This window comes from Lepisma saccharinum, chromosome 6, assembly GCF_977018435.1.
Source record: "Lepisma saccharinum chromosome 6, izLepSacc3.1, whole genome shotgun sequence".
NCBI classification, from domain to species: Eukaryota; Metazoa; Arthropoda; class Insecta; order Zygentoma; family Lepismatidae; genus Lepisma; species Lepisma saccharinum.
This window is the reverse complement of record NC_139234.1, coordinates 91,311,669-91,329,202: the sequence shown is the minus strand read 5'-3', so window position 1 is coordinate 91,329,202 and position 17,534 is coordinate 91,311,669.

The following is a 17,534-nucleotide window of genomic DNA, read 5'->3' as shown; positions in this document are numbered from 1 at the left end:
TTTTAAGAAGAGGGTCCATGCATTGTGATTGCAAATTTGTAATTTCTAGTTGAAGACTGGCATTGAGTGTGGTCTGTAAAGCTTGTAAATCACTTCTCAATTTCTTGACTCTGACATCAAGCATCAGAATCTCATCACTGTGATCTTCATGTCTTGTATGGCCAAATATATCATTAGGCATTTTCTTTTAATGGTTATTTATTATAGAGTATCTGATTCTTAATTCTATAAAAAAGGGTATAAGCTTGTCATATGATCCCGGGACCTCAATATATAAGCAGTCACCAGCAGAAACAGTATATACAGTGCCAGAAACCATGTTTGAGTGCTTGATTCTATAAATATTTCTCCCTACTGAAATTTTAACATCACCCTCAGGGGTTGTAATAAATTGCAATTGACCACCTACAGGTAATTGGTAATGATTTAAATTATTGTTAAATATGTACAATTTTTTACCTGTTTCTTCATCATTATCTGTAAGTATGCTGTTCAGATGAATAATTAACAAGCCACTCAGTTTAGACAGCATATCAGAAGAGGGTTGTGGTGTCGGCAGGTCCATAATAGCCTGTTTTTTGAACCCAAATAAGTTCATAGGCATGTTTATTTATTTCAAATCATGCTCTGTAATTGGGCATTGTTTGCCATTTTTCAAATCACAATGCCCCCAAGGTAAAGTATGTATGTCACATGATAAAATGCATCTCTTATCATCATGTGGGTCCAGGGCCACTTTTCTTACAACATTTGAAGTCAGCAAGTGATCCTCACTCTGGATTCTATTTTCCGATGTTCTGATTGAACTCTGTGATTTGATGCAATTTTTATAATCTTCAAACACAAGATCTTTTTCCACAGTAACTCTGCCAACGCCCTTGGCCTTTTTGGCAACAGCACCACTACATGTCTCAAAACTGTACACCTTGGCACTTAACCCAGCAAATGCCACAATAACATCACCAAGTGTCTCATCTTTTAACTTGCCAGGCACCTTTTTGTTGTGGGGTTGAATTCTTGTATGTTCACTGGTATCAAAGTATTGAAACAATTCAGGCTGTGACATATCTTGATAAACATCTTCTGTTTGAATATCAAGAATAAAACTATCCGTGTCCATGTACAATAATTTTACACGATCACCATAAAAAGGTTTCAGCACATCATAATACAATATTAACATATGTAATTTGGACAATTCCAATATCACAGCCCCTACATAAATAGGTTTATCAAACTTGATCTTTGTTTTCATCATGTTGAAAAGTGCCATGTGCTCATCATAAATTCTTCTGTAATTGAAGTTGGGCTTTGCAACCAATTTTTTGCTCAGGCTGGGGTCAGTAATTATTTTAACATCGGTATGTTTCCTGACATTTTCAATAGTTTTGCCATACACTGAATTCACCATCAATTTAAACAAGCTCTTATCAAATTGGCTCTTTGCAGATGTTCGAAGCTCCGTGTTTGTATCAATGTATGGTTTCAACCATTCTGAGTGCCTGAACCTCAAAACTTTGACAACTTTGGTTACTTGGACACCATGTTTCATCAGGAACTGGAGGTTTTTGTAATATATGACATAGCCTTGTTTCGGCTCCAGAGTCATCATGAGCTTCTTCTGTTTAGAGCCAGGTGAGCACTGAACCTCGGGAATTGGGGGCAGATCAGAAAATTTATTGTGCAAATCATCAGGAATTATCAGATCAGCCTCTAAGAAGAGGCCATAGTCACTGTCATCAAAGTCCTTAAGATCTTCAATATTGAAATCTTCGACCCATTCAAGCCCTGCATATGGCAATTTATCCATCATAGCATGACCATAGAGGTTGTTTGCATCTACATACAGTATATAATTTGATGGCCGTGCTGGATCATAATCAGGCATATACTTGTTATTTGCTCTGGCATATCTCTGGGAACATTGCACCATCCCACCTCTTATACATTGTTCCATAAACAGATACGTATCTTGATCGTGGATCAGATCCAATTGCATTTTGGTGTTGAAAAACGTTGCAGCCCATGCTAGGCCCGGGGCACTGTAAAAATACACTGGGTCCAGTCCATAATTTTGCATGGAAGATTTTCTGAATGCCTGCAATATATCAGCTAAGAGGGTCACATCAAGTTTTAAATATGCCATGTGATAATCACCAAATGTCTGGCAATTTAAATTGTCCCACATCAACTGGGCATGGTGATAATCTTCATCACTGATTCCAGATCCTCTGATTCTGCTGTAAAACTCTTCTTGTGGTGGCAGGGAACACTCATCAAATTTAGAAAAATCTGTAACATAGTCATATGGATATACACCCTTCCGCCTAATTAATTTCAGGTCCTGATTTGGAAACAATGCACGTGTGATTTTGAATTGATCATCAGGTAATTGAGTGGCCAGTGTATCCAGGCTAGCTGATAAAAATCTGTAAGAATCAAGAAATCTTATGTGAATAGGAACACCATCAACTTTAATTATCTTGCTAATAGATATATATTTTTCATCATTTTCAGCTAAAATATTTAAATTCTGCTTCTCAAACCCCTCGTACCTGATCAAATGATGGAAATCATAATTGGATGCTCCATGGCAAAATATGGGGATAAATCTTGGTCTCTTGATCTTAATATTACAGCTATTACACAGGGCCTGTTTATATCGACCATCTGTATGAGAATGGTGATGAACCTTGATATTTGTATCTGAAAATTCACAATCACATACCGGGCATTTTTCTGCTTTGTTGAAATCTTCAATCTGTTTCTCTGTTAAAGGCAACATAGGCTTTGATATTAATAAGATGTTAGATGCTATGTCACGGCACACATTTTCTATTCTATGTGCAAATATTTTGATGGCATCTGGTCCCTTGTATGAATATTCTTTAATAACAACACCATCCTGTATAACCACACAACAAAAGCTGGAAGGTTCATGTTGCTGGTACGGAGTAATTGAAGATTCTTCTGGATCTGGGCTACAGAATGCAAGAGATTTGAGATTCGATTCGGAATCCCAGACAATATATACAGGGTGTTCCAACAAGGCTTCATTCTTTTTGAATTTGCAATTTTCACTTGGATTGGGCATCACCATATGAACAGGTTTATGGTTGCCACAGTATTTCAGATGCTCAATTAACTTGTTTTTTGCAATTTCTGCACTCTCTTCACAAACACCATTGACCATTTTTCTACCATCAAAAACAGTTAAGCATCTTCTGCACAACTTGAATATTTTTTTATATTTGTCTAGTTGTGTTCTGACTAAAGCTTCAAGATTATGTATCAGAGTGTAATGATATGTGCCATCCTTTTCAATTAAGAGCAGATCAATCGGAATAGCAGATTCATCATCAAGTGTACTGATTCTGAGAGGTGCTATCGGGCAATTGCCAGTGGAACAAGTAAATACATTAATAGATAATTGTTTGCCATTGATATGCCTGGCCCTTTTTTCAAATTTATCAATATTCTGAACTGACATTGGATATTCCAAACCCTCCATTGCCTCGTCAAAATCATGTTCATGCTGTTTGTAATAAGTTACTCTCTCTGGATGCCTTGAAACTGGAAACAAAGCAGCTAATATACACCACAAAAAGCATTTCTGGTCGGTGTTTTTTATATTGACCACGGCTCTTTTGTTTTTGATATTAGCAGGTAATGGCAGATATGTAGAACCTTTTAATGGGCTGAATTCAGAAATATTAACATATAACTTGTGTGATGAACCGCATAGGCTCCATCCGGACTCTTTTGCTGCAAATTCAGAGTGTTTCATGTTCAGTTGATCCATCAATCTGCTTATTATTGTGTCTAAATTTGCGTTTGAATATACAGGTACAGTTTCTGTTACGTGGGGGTGTGTAAATTTTGTGCCGTCTGGTTTCTTATATTGTACAAACAATTTGAGGGAGAGCTTATAAGATCCATTTTGTGCATTAAGAATTGCCTGCAGATCAGAATTTTTACTGTTCAAGAAATTCTCAATGCCACATCTTGGCTCTGATACAAACCGATAATCCCTGAGTTGGGCATTAAAACTGCTACGGATGGGTGCATAGCGTGGCTGCTTTGCAGGTCCAGCATTAACAGGTGCTTCATGTTTCCTTTTCAGACCAGATGTGGATGGTTGAGGGGGCAATGCTGATGACTGTACATAAGAATTACACTTATGCCATTTGTAATATGCCTTGCTTAATATTTTATGGCATCTTGGACACATTTTTGTGGCTTTTCTGCATTTCTTAGAGTTACAAATACGGCAATGCCTAGCCCAATGAGAACTAGATATATTTTTATTACACCGATTGCAATATTTTTGATTCGGCATTTTTGCTGTTGTTTATTATATACAATTTCCTGGGTTTCAATTCAAAACTTTATACTGAATAAAAAATATCAGTTGGGTTCAGCAGTTAATGGCTGAGCTGGTGCTTTTATACCCAAACAACATCAGTAACTAGGTTTTGGTGATAGTTTTGCTGATGTGCAACACACTTCACCAGGTTTAAAACCCCATCTCTATATCAACTAAATACAATTCAAAATTGGATTTTGAACTGTACAATAAATATTCTGTAAGTCTCACTTGTGTTTATATTAACAGAACAAGACAAAACCAGAATTGTATTCAGGATTGCATGTTTTCATACAAAAAAGCCATATTTTTGACAAGTTTATAAACAACAATCATACAGATATAGCTTTTACACACATGGCCGAATCTGTCTGAGCAGAGGAGAAAAAAGGTTTTCAGATCTGGGGGCTATCAACAAGCAGTAATTATTCAAAATCTCACTTGTAGAGATATTATTTTGCAACATGTATTTCAATCTTTTATCAGGACTCGAACCCAAAGCCCCTGATTACAATGCCACAATATTAGCACGTCTCCAAATGGAATATGCCCACATTTTACTAGGTTCTGAGACCTTCATGCAGACAAAATTGGATTTTGAACTGCCATAATATTTTCTAAGTCTTTGCCTAGGCTCATATTATCTGAATAGAATTGCTTTTAGCATGAAGGGGGGTCAGTTCATTGCCACTGTGTGAAAATATGTATCTTTGTCTCAATAATCTTTGTTACACTTTTACATGTCGCAGACATGTTACACGCACAGAAAGATTAATGACCTCTTCAGTGAATCGCACAGAAAAATCATTATTATTCCCTTCTAGCTATATAGATTTTATCTTTTGCGTGCCGGCAAGACATGCAAACAATTAATTATGCCTACCCACTATTCTTCTATTGTATTGAGCAAGTGGTTATAAAACATGAGAAAATAAGAAAATTGAGAAATTCAGTTTTTGTACAATATATTGTTGTAAAACATTGTTTTACCAGGGTTTCAGATTTGGGGGCTATCAACTAGCAGTAATTATTCAAAATCTCACTTGTGGACATATTATTTTGCCACATGTATTTCAATCTATCAGGACTCGAACCCCGAGCCTTTTGTTTACAAGACAACAATATTATCATTTTGCCATCAGGGGAGGCTTCATATTTTATGAGGACTTAAACCCAAACCTCCACACCTGAAAAATTAGGGTATAAGCCCCTCTTGCCATTGTCTTAAGTATGGGTAAATCTATCTGTTGAGCCCTCGCCTTTTCTACACTAGAAATTCAGAATTTCTTAAAAATCAGAGCATATCACACCTGAAGAATTGGGGTACAGGCCCCATCTTGGCATTGTTTTAAGTGTAAGCAAATCTGATTGTTCAATCAAATAGCCTCGCCTTTTCTACACTTGTAAGTGGTCCTGTCCCCACCACAAATACAACTACTCAAATATTATCTATTAATGCTCCCCTCGAACCCTGAAATATTTAAATGTGAACCTATCAATAACTACGAAAATAACAACGTCGATTTTAGAAATGTGTAAACATTTCAATTTTGTTCTTACATAAATGAATCTGTTTCTTGCGCAAAAGTCTTCAGGCTGCATATTGGATGGTTTTAGTTTTATAATGCAAGGCTAGCAGACGTCCGATTCACCGATTTCGTCAGGACAGTGCGCTACTTTCAATCCCTGTCCCGACTTTTTCGAACTGCAATCGTGATGCGAGAATGTCTCTTTGTTATTGTTGTTTTCTTAACTCACAATTAGATATGTTCTTTATTGTAATAATAATTCCTAGTATGCAACATTTAATTTATAAATATATTATTTTCTAAACATAGAATTATCATGACTTTTGAATCGCGCTCGCACTATTTGAACTATTTTGTAATATCTGTCTCTCTCTCTCTCTCTCATATATACACACACACACACACACACACACACACACACACACACACACAGAGAGAGAGAGAGAGAGAGAGAGAAATCCTGCGTACTGGCCTGGTCTACGTCAATTACAGAAATGCAAGCAATACTTTTATTTATATTTAACCCAATGAAAGGAATGTGGAAGAATTTAAAAGAAATAAGAGCGGAACTACTGTTGCTCTACTTTAAAAATTGTTGTCCTTCGAGGAAGAAAAATAAGAAGGATTTACTCCAGCACCTTAACACAGTGTCCCACGAGTCTCTCTTGACTAATACTGTCAAGTGTGAAGAATAAAATTTTCCGCCTGTTTACGTCTAACGTTGCGCAGATTTGGTAGTTCGCAAACGGTGTAATTATTTCGTGTTACCTTATGTAACAGCAAATACATTTCATAAGACTGTTCTGAACACCAGACTTTCGTCAGTAAACAAGCATTTCGTCTGTTGCAGTATCACAGGAAAAGAACATCGTCCTGCAATGTTCAAGCATCTAGATATTTTTCATTAATAATGTAATCACAATAATAAGTTAGAAGAAATAACTCGCATTTTCACAACTACCAATATTCTCGATTTTCTTCATCACTTCGAAAATTATTTCTCGAAGATATCTGCTATACTACAAGAAAGCAATCCAAAATTAAAGTAAAATTTCAACCACATGTATACTCAACTTCATTTACAATATTGGAGAGACAGAATACTTAAAAATTGTTGCTTCAATCGAAAGTAAGGGCGTGGTGTAGTGGTTAGAGTTCTTGAAAGCATTGATTGTGGTCCCAGGTTCGATCCTCCTTAGGAGGTGTTCTCTTTTTAATTCTCCTTTTATTACAAACAAGAGCATGGTAACATTAATTATAATAGCAGTGTATAGTAGCTACATTGTTCTGCAAATGGAATTTATAAAAAAATAATAAACAAGTAAATGAATTGACACACGTTCAAAGGGATATTTTCATGTATAAGATCGTGAATTATAATACTTTAACGATGATTGTGTACTGTTTCAAAGACATTGACAAATATTAATGAAATAACTATTTATATTTGTGGCAATTCAGGACATACTAATTTTACCCCTTTTCCCACTGAAGTTCAATGCAAGGATACCTCCGCAAATATCGAATGAAAAGTTCTCATCATGTGCAATTCTCCATTAAATGTTTTCTCCGAGTCGTACTACCTTCGTTTTCTTTGTTACAAACAAGTATTGTTTCCACATTACATGTAGGAGGAGAGTTGCATCTACATTTCACATTGGTCAGCTCCTTCTACTTACTTTCAGGAGCGAAAGCTTGTAGTGTAGTGTTTAACGTTCAGGACTGTCAATCTGATGGTCGTAGGTTCAAACCCTTCCGCTGGCAGAAAATTTTCGAAAGTTTTAGACCTATCCCATTGTGTTCATTGTTCACCCAGTGTGAAACGGAATGATTCAGTTTGGAATTAACGGTGGGGTGATGGGAAATATTAAATTACAAAATCTCCATTTCAACGAACCGAGAAGTGGACAAAAATTGGATAATTCTTATAAATATTAAAATTACATTCATATTTTTAGTGGTATAATCGCAGGTAAAATCAAAGATCTTAAATGGAAGATTTTACCTTGATCTGAACAAAGCCAAAAGGCATTTCGCACCGATTTAATACATTCTCCAATACATTTCAAAATGTTATTGAATGTTTCATGTCGATAATTTGACCAATGCATCAATTCTTGACGCTGAGACGATATTTTCTGCAACTACCTCTTCTCTTCAGTCCCTTCTGTTCTTCTCTTCTCCTTCTCCTTCTCCTTCTTCTCTCCCCTCTTTCTGCTCTGCTTTTATCTCATATCGCCTTCCCTACTTTTCTCGCATCTTATCTCCATCCCACTTATCTCCACTCCTCGTATCTCCTTTTCTGTCTTAGATTTCCGACTCCACGCACTTTTCTCCTCTTCTTTTCGTTCTTCTCTTTTTCTCTCCTTTGCTCTACTCTCCACTCTTCTCTCATCTCGTTTTCCTTCTCTTTTCTCTTCTTTGCTCCATTTTCCTCATCTCTCCTAGAATATTTTTCCATTCTCCTCGCTACATCTCCTCTCCTCGTCTATCCTCTCTTCCTTCTCTCCTCTACTTTTCCTCTTCTCCTCTCGCTTTCTCTTTCTCCTGTCCTTTGTTACCTCTCGTTTTCTCTCGCCTCTTCTCCTTTCTGTAGACTCATCAGCGATGAAATGCTAGAAAACCTATTATTTTTCTTTCAGAAAGAATTTTGTCACTTGCGATATAATATTGATATTTTTAATACTTTTTATACACTAATACTTGTTTTTATTTTATAAATATTTATTGTGCATGTGGCAACCCTGAAATTGAGCCTAACTCTACATGCAACCCACCAACACCTTGTGTAAATTGGGTTGCCTAGTTTAAAATGTCGTTGTCCTAAAACTTTTGAGAGACACTGTACATGTTGTTAATTAGTTATAAGAGCTATTTCTTAAAATTTCATAAATTTATCTCTCATTGGAGAGTTGTAAATTTCTCTAGAAGCTTACTGGTAACAAACGCCTCCTGCCTTACTTGAAAAATATTAAGAAAATATTTAGACCTAAAAGAGATGAGGAGACAGGTGAGTGGAGAAGTTACTGTACATAATGTAGACAAACAGACAAATTTGTCTGTGGTAGAACTTCACAATTTGTATTCCTGTCCAGATATTATCAGAAAAATGAAATCAAGAACACTTAGGTGGGCAGGAGATGTGGCAAAAATGGGAAAGAAGCGTTTACAGGATTCTTAATGGGAAACCTGATTGTAAGAGACCTGTAGCAAAGTCAAGACGAAGATGGAGGGATAACGTTGAGTTGGACCTGAAGGAAATATGTTAGGATGCAAAAGATTGGATTAATCTTGCCCAGGATAGGGACAGATGGATGGCTTGGGTTGCTGGACCTTTGGGTTTAAGAAGGCTAGAATGTTAGCTAGTTAATTGTTAGATTATATGCAGCTTTTTGTGACTTTTGTTAGAATAACTGCCTCTACGACGAGGATTATACCTGCCCTTTTCATCAAAGGTACATGAACTTTGAGATCATTATCATCATTGTGATGAATGAAATCTTCAGTGCAGGAGTTTTAAGAACATGTTTCGAGGAAATATTGTCCTTGGAAACAGGCAGAGATGATGAGGCTTTGTTTACATGTGCTTCATATTGTGAATTGAATCTAGAAGTGTTTCAACAGAAGATTTGTGACTTCCATGTAACTTGTATTCTTGGAAAGTAGTAACGGAGAGAAAGGGTCTCTTATTCTATGTAATTTGTGGGGAGGCACGTATTTGCTAGAAATATATTTCGGAGGGGGTCCGAACCAATGTCTCAGAAATAATAATAATATTAATATGATACTTAAAATAATTATGTGATAATTATATGAAATTAAAATATTAAAAGTATGGAAATTAATTAATAGTGTATTTTTATTATTGCATCAATAGGTAAAAAGATGGTATATGAATAGAGATATAAAAGCTTACAGGTCGTCAAAATTTGTATAAAAACAACTGTCCTGGCAAGGATATTAATGTCAAATAGATAATGAATTTGATATTTTTTGAATAATAATAAAGAAAGATGTTAGATTTCAGTTGACGAAAAGTAAAGTAATTGATTAATATTTTATACATGTTATCACAAGTAGTGCATAGATCATATTACTGTAAATTGTTGCTGCTATATTTATAAATTAATGAAAAGGGACTGTAAAATGATGATGCTAATATTAATTGGTAATTTACCGAATGTCTTGTTTTAAATATCAAGTTATTCAAATACTCAGAACGAATGAGGATCTCAGTTCCAAAATGATGTTTTATTTTATTTCACTATAGTTCATAATGTAATAAAGACAAACCTCTAGGTTATATCTTCCATCCTTGAATTTTACTGTGTTTATATCAATTTCATACTTCATGTAAATTATAATGTATTATGTAAGTATATCTTTATATTTTGTTTTGTTCGTGGTGGTTCAGATCTGAAACAATGAGTGTAAAGATATTATTTGTACGTTGTAATATTTTGAAATGTTGTTTTCATTGATTGATTGAGTTGGTGTTTTAAGTCCACTTTATGCATAGTAAGGCTAATTGGGACTTGGCCTACAGTTTAAACTGGGATCCGAACCACTATGTGCTTCCACCGGGTATCGAACCCGGGACCCCTTGATTACAAGGCGACGACGCTACTACTGCGCCATTACTTGAAATGTTGTGTTCATGTAGGCAATTCTTGTATTGAATAGTCACGTCTGACATTTTGTGTTACTCTTTCAATCATACTTGTATTATTACTATTTTAATTTCCTTTGTTTTCAGTAACTATACTTTCTTTTGTGTACATTTACAATGTACTTTAGCGTTGACATACTTCATGTTTATTAGAAAATATGGAACACTATAATTGGGTATTTGCCTGTTGTGTTCAAATAAATAAATAAATAAATATATCTTCTTTAGCACTGACCTTCAAAGCCGTATGATCCCAATAAAATCCTTGTTTTCCAGTAAGTTGGGAGAAAATAAATAACCTTCAATTACACAATGAATGCTATTAAAAGTATATTTTCATTATTTAATGTATGAACTTTTTAAGTCTTTCGGGGGGAAGGTCCGGACCCCTTGGACTCTACCTCTAAAAACGTTATTTTTTGTGTGTAACGACTCAGGTCAGCTATGTCATCGTCCATGCACATGCAAGTGTTTGGTCTTTGCCGTTTAGCATCATCATCCAACTGCATTTCATGTGCCATTGTATTCCCAGCGTTTCCTGCGCACTTTTACTAATTTCACTGAACATGCAATGGTAGCGTGTTCGTTTAACTGACAAATATTCCTACCAGCCATTATCCAAGCTGACGTATGTAAAGTGTTCTTGCTCTCAACAATTGCAGGGGCGTCCCCGATGGCGTAGTGGTAACGTCGTCGCCTTGTAATCAAGGAATAAGTGGTTCGAATCCCAATTTAAACTGTAGGCCCCGTCTTCTTGACCTTCTTGTGCATAAAGTGGACTTAAACAAAAAATTAACATATTCCACGTACTCCCGAGTTTTTTGTTGTTCTCAATTTTCACCAAATTTGTACATTGTGTTATATTTTTATTGTAAATCTTCAAATAATGAGAAAAAATACTGACAAATCTAATAGCATTGTGCCAATATGTCGAAAATATGGATTATGTCGAAAACGACCCAATGTGAAAATGTGCATAGAAATTTAACACATCCTGGAAATTCATTCATACGCACACAATCGCATGCTGAGACAGACAAGAAATGTAGCTTACAGAGTTTGTCATCAACTATTGTATGATAGTGTGCATCATGCATATGCGAGATTGTTAATAGGCACGCATACATTATCTATAGGGTGAGTTTTAAGTAACATGAAAATTTGCAGCAGTGTTTGTAATATTTAGGAAATCTTAATGAAATTATCTGTACATATACATTATGGAATAGGATTACATATGTGCCAGCTCAGAATTCAATGTAGGCACCGGCGACATCCACCAGCTTCCTCCAACGAACGGGTTGGAATCCACCGTGTTCTGTAGGAATTCTTTCGGGACGTTTGTGATAACATCCCGAATCCATGTCTCCAAATTTTCCACAGTGCAGGGTTTTATCTCGTACGTTTCCTCCTTTGCCCAGTCTCACAGGAAAAAGTCACAGGGCGTGTGGCCTACACAGGCAAGTGCAAAGTGTGGCGGCGCACCGTCTTGCATGAAAACAAGCTCACCAATGTTTTCCAACATTGTCAGGTTGCGTTCGCCATTCATGGTGTCATGCAGAAAATATGGACGTACGATCGTATTGGCTATTATATTTTGAAAGTCGTATGCACATATGTAATCCAATTCCATGATGTACCTAGTATATGTACAGATATGAGGCCTTAAATATTACAAAAATTACAGCAAATTTTCAATGCTTAGTTATTTCTCACTCACCCTGTATATTATACACATGATTGTGTTATTAACAAATTATATTTTATATATCTTCTCTTTTTTCTTGCCGGACCCTGTGGCCGAGTCAGTCAGTCCGTCCTTGAGCACGGGAGAGGCAGGTCGAAGCTAAGCAGTCGTCCGGGCTTAGATAACGCGTAAAACCGAGTGCGAGTTTTGGGCCAAGTGGAAAATAGGACTCTGATAGGTAATAGTATTGACAATAGTTAAGAACAAAAGAGATAGCAATGGATCGTGAAAATACCATTTTGATAAATTTCGCATATGGAGCAGGAAAACCAAAAGCAATTCACGTGCATGAGTTCATTTACAGCCAGTTTAAACTTAGTATTGATCAAATTTTAGCAATACAAATACCAACAACTGCGCGAGGTGTTTATTTGAAATTAGTGAGACAACGCACTATGTTAAAATTGCTAGAACAGTATCCAGGTGAATTAGAATTTAAGTATGATAATGGGAACCTAGTGAAAGTAAAAATTAGCGACGCAAGTCGAATAGTGAAATACGTACGTGTATTTAATTTACCTATGGAAGTTGAATTAAGACAAGTGCACGGGAAATTCAGTGAATATGGAACAGTGGATGAAGTGATAGAAGAAATGAGGAGTGAAAAGTTTCGTTACCCTGTGCCTAGTGGCGTACGTATGGTAAAAATGTCATTAAAGAAGCCAATACCATCATTCGTAACTGTTGGCAAATATAAGGCCCACGTGATATATACGGGACAAACTCCAACGTGTGAGTTTTGTGGTTCGGATGAACATTTAAGATACAGTTATAACCAGCGGCAAATGACTACCCTACGGATCCCACCGAAAGTAAAGGTAACCTACAGTAAGGCAGTATTGCCAATGAGACCGAGGGATCAGCAAGTGCATCACATCAGCAGAAAAATGAGGTTACCTCACAAATGAAGCCAACCTGTAATAATGAGATGGATAAACAAATAGGAAGAACACCAGAGGTGGGAGTAAATAAAAAAACGACAGAACCTCAAGATAAAAAACACTCGAAGGAAGAAAAAGAATCAAGCGAATTATTGAAGAGTGAGGCGAAAAAGGAAGAATTCATGGACACATCCCTCCCCCACACTACCTTATCACCAGAGGAAACTGCATCCGCCACTAAATCACTGAGTGAAAAACAAGAAGATAGTGATCTCATTTCCACTTGTGGGAGTGAGAATAGTAATCAAATGATAGTAAGTGAAACTAAGCTTAAACGAAAATCAAAAACAAAAAACTCTATAGCAAAACGGCGTTCTTCCAGACGAATAGGAAATAACTTTTCAAATAGTGCTCCAATTATTGGATTAAATTCTCCAGTAGTGAAGATGGGGACTGGTAATCGAAGTAAAGAAAGCGAAAAGGCAGCTCAAGAAAATAGTATTTAGAGTAACTTATTTATATGGAAAATATGGATTATACAAAAGTGTGGATTATTTTAATACTATTAATAGCATTATATAGAAATATGAAAACATCAGTAATACGAGTAGCAAATATAAATATAAATACTACACAAAATGAAACAAAGTTAAAATCACTACGTAGTTTCTTCCATCAAAAAAGTATAGATGTTGCGATTTTGCAAGAAGTAGGCCGAAATTCGCTAGAATGTAATCAAAATTACATAGAATATAATAATTATAATTCAAGTGGTACAGGAACTGCAATTTTAGTTCGTAAAGTACTATAATTTATTCAAGTACAAAAAGAATCCAGTGGAAGATTAATCATGGGGAAATTGGGAACCTTGACATTAATTAACGTTTATGCCCCGTCGGGATCAAGATACCGGAACGAAAGAAGTATTTCTTATACATATAGAGTACCACAATACATTACAGGTAGTGCAGGTTCAATGTAATTAGCGGGGGATTTTAATTGCGTATTTTGTAATGTGGATCAAACACGGGGATATAATTTTTCAAATGCTTTACAAAAATTGGTGCACAATTTGCAGTTAAAGAATGTGTGGCAAGAAAAAAGAGGCAAAGAACTCGGATACACATACGTTACTGCAACTAGTGCCTCGAGAATACATAGGGGATATGTTTCAAGTGAACTAAAATCAAATATTACCTCTGTTCATATGGAACCGGTGGTTTTTAGTGACCACCATGCTGTAATTACCACAATGAAATCACCGGTAAGGTTAATTAGAATAGGGAGGGGAACTTGGAAAATGAATTGAAGAAGATTTTAGATTTGGCTTTGAAAAACAGTGGAAAAAATGGACTAAGAGATCATTATATGAACAATATATTAATAGATGGTGGACAGAAATTTTTAAACCAAATTTCCAAAGATATTGTAAACAATACTCCTGGGAAAAACAACACGAATGGTATAATAAATTTAATTTCCATTATGCAGTATTACACGATCTATATAAGAAAAAGAACAATGACAGTGACAAGCAAACGAAAATTAAAAAAGTAAAAGCACAACTACTGCGCCTACAGGCAACAAAAGCAGAAGGAATACGTATACACAGTGCGCTCCCCAACATAGATATTGAAGAAGAAATAAATTTAGTTCACGTAACAAATATATATCAGCGACAAAAACAGAGTCTGATAACAGAACTGCAGGATAACTATGGAGTATGCCATAATGAGGGGAACCAAGTACAACAAATAGTGTATAAATATTTGAAAATAAATATTCAAACGCATATCAACATAATGAGAAGGCTAGTCAATATTTAGACAAATACATACTGATCCTCCAATCAGAAGAAATGGTTGTATTAAACCAACCATACACAAATGAAGAAGTGTATAAAGCAATAGTACAGGGAGTACGGGAAACAGCACCTGGGGAAGATGGAATAGCGACTAATGCATATAAAGTTTTATGGCCAACAATGAGTAACACTTTAACAAAATGGGCTAATACAGTATTAAACAAAAATAATTTAGTAAATTATGAGACAACAGGAATAATAATTTTAATACCAAAAAAATAGTCAACCCAAGGAAATGAAAGATTATATACAAATAACATTATTTAATACAGACTATAAAATAATGACTAGATGTGTAGCAAATCGATTAAAGTTGATTTTGACAAAACTGGCTACACCATATCAATATGGAGTAGTTAGAGAAAAAAAAAATACCATTTATTGACACTATTACGAGATGAAATAATAAATCTCAAGACTCCCAACCAAATAAATACCTCGTAGCGATTGATTATTCACAGGCATTTGATAGAGTGGGACATAGTTTTTTGCTAAAAACGATAGAAAAGGTTTGTATTCATGGACAAATGTACGAAAATATTAAAACATTAGTGACAAATATAAGCTTAAAGGCAAAAATCAATTGGTTTTTAACTAATAAATGCATAGTCAACAGAGGACTTTCGCAAGGAAGCCCATTAAGCTTACCTCTTTTTGTAATGGCCTTGACACCTTTCCTTCAACACTGTAGCACGACTGTAAATGATAACAATACAGGAACGGAATTTACGATTGGAGCTTATATCGACGATGTCACAGTCATATGCCAGAATCAGGCAGCGATTAAGAACTTAATGGAATGTATACGAAAATATGAAATAAAATCTGGTGCCTTAGTGAATATGACTAAAACGTGTTACTTAACATTAGGAAAACAACATGAAAATAACAACATGAAGATACCTGACGTGATATTTAAAAAAGTGGATCAAGTTAAAATCCTAGGAGAGTTTTTTACAAATGACACTACAAAAAGCATAAAACTTAGTTATGATAATATATGTCAGAATATTAATTATACCATACACAAATTAATACAACGACCCTTCACTTTACGTACGCGAGTCAAAATAGCAAATGTATATATTTTATCAAAATTGTGGTATGGAGCCCAAATTTGGCCATGTGGTAATCGTAACTTAGAACGAATAAAGAAAAGTTTGAATCGGTTCCTTTGGGCAGGAAACGTTTTCCGAGTGAATCAGCAGACACGTAGCCTACAAAAACAGCAAGGAGGAATGAGTTTGGTGGATGTTGCTAAAAAACAAAAGCTTTGTTTAATCATCGGTATTTTTCAATGATTAAATCTAAAGAAAATGTCCAGGACATTCCAGGATATACATATATAAGAGATATTCCATTAGAAGCACCAGTGAATGAGATAAAAATTCCCACTTCTCAAAACGTATATCAAGAAGCTATAATGCATTATTTATATGGACTGATAAAGAAAATAGACTATAATCAGCTAACAGTGAAAGATTTGTATAATCAATACCTTACTCAAAATATGGATACGCCGCACATAGTGAAGAAACACCCACATTATAATTGGAACAGAATTTTTACCAATATTTCTTCAAAACATTTATCCAATAGACAATGCAGTTAATGGTACCAAGTTGTTCACGAACTAATTGATAATAAAACAAAACGACATCGGTTGGGGTTTAGTTCAGACCCTAATTGTGAGCAGTGTTTATTAGAAGATACAATAGCACACAGGATGACGCAATGTGGAAAGGCAAAACAAGACTGGCCGGTACTCCAAAAAATGATAGCACATATAAGTCGATCATCAGTTCAGTGTATTACTACGAAATTAATATTTTTTCCGGAATTTAATTTCCAGGTCCAGGAATTTTAAATAAATTCAATTTTGGTCGAGGAGAGAAAATCAGCAAGCGTAAATGGGTTCTAGACCGCAAGAAACCTTTCTATCTGTAAAGTATTTCAATTTGGTCCAGGAACCTTTTTTCCGATCAATTGAAAATGCGATCCTGGAACCTTTTTCTCCTGATCACTTTAAATACGGTCCAGGAACCTTTATTCAAAGAAACAATACGCAACTTGGGCCGAATTAAAATTGTGCGAAAAAAGGATCCGGTTCTGTTGCGGAACCCAGTAGAATGGAATGAGGAAAATGCGGTTGTAGCTACCAGCCCGCTCGCTTTCTCCACTTCTCTACCGTTAAGCAAGGCCTTGATCAGCAGCTTTCCGGAACAGAGGTTGTGTAGAACCTGGTTACGCTACTCATTCGTAGCTCCCCAATTTCCTCACGATGATGGGTGGCCACCGGTCCCATACACGGGCAGAAATCTCTGGAGAAAAGTTGTTACGCTTCCCCCCAGAGAGTCGAACTTGCGTTCTCGTACGTCCCGTAGCCGGAGCCCAAAGCTTAATGACCGCTTTAGAGGAAAGCATTTTCCTTAGCATCTTCCTTAACATTTATGCCATGACCAAAATGCTATTGTGTAA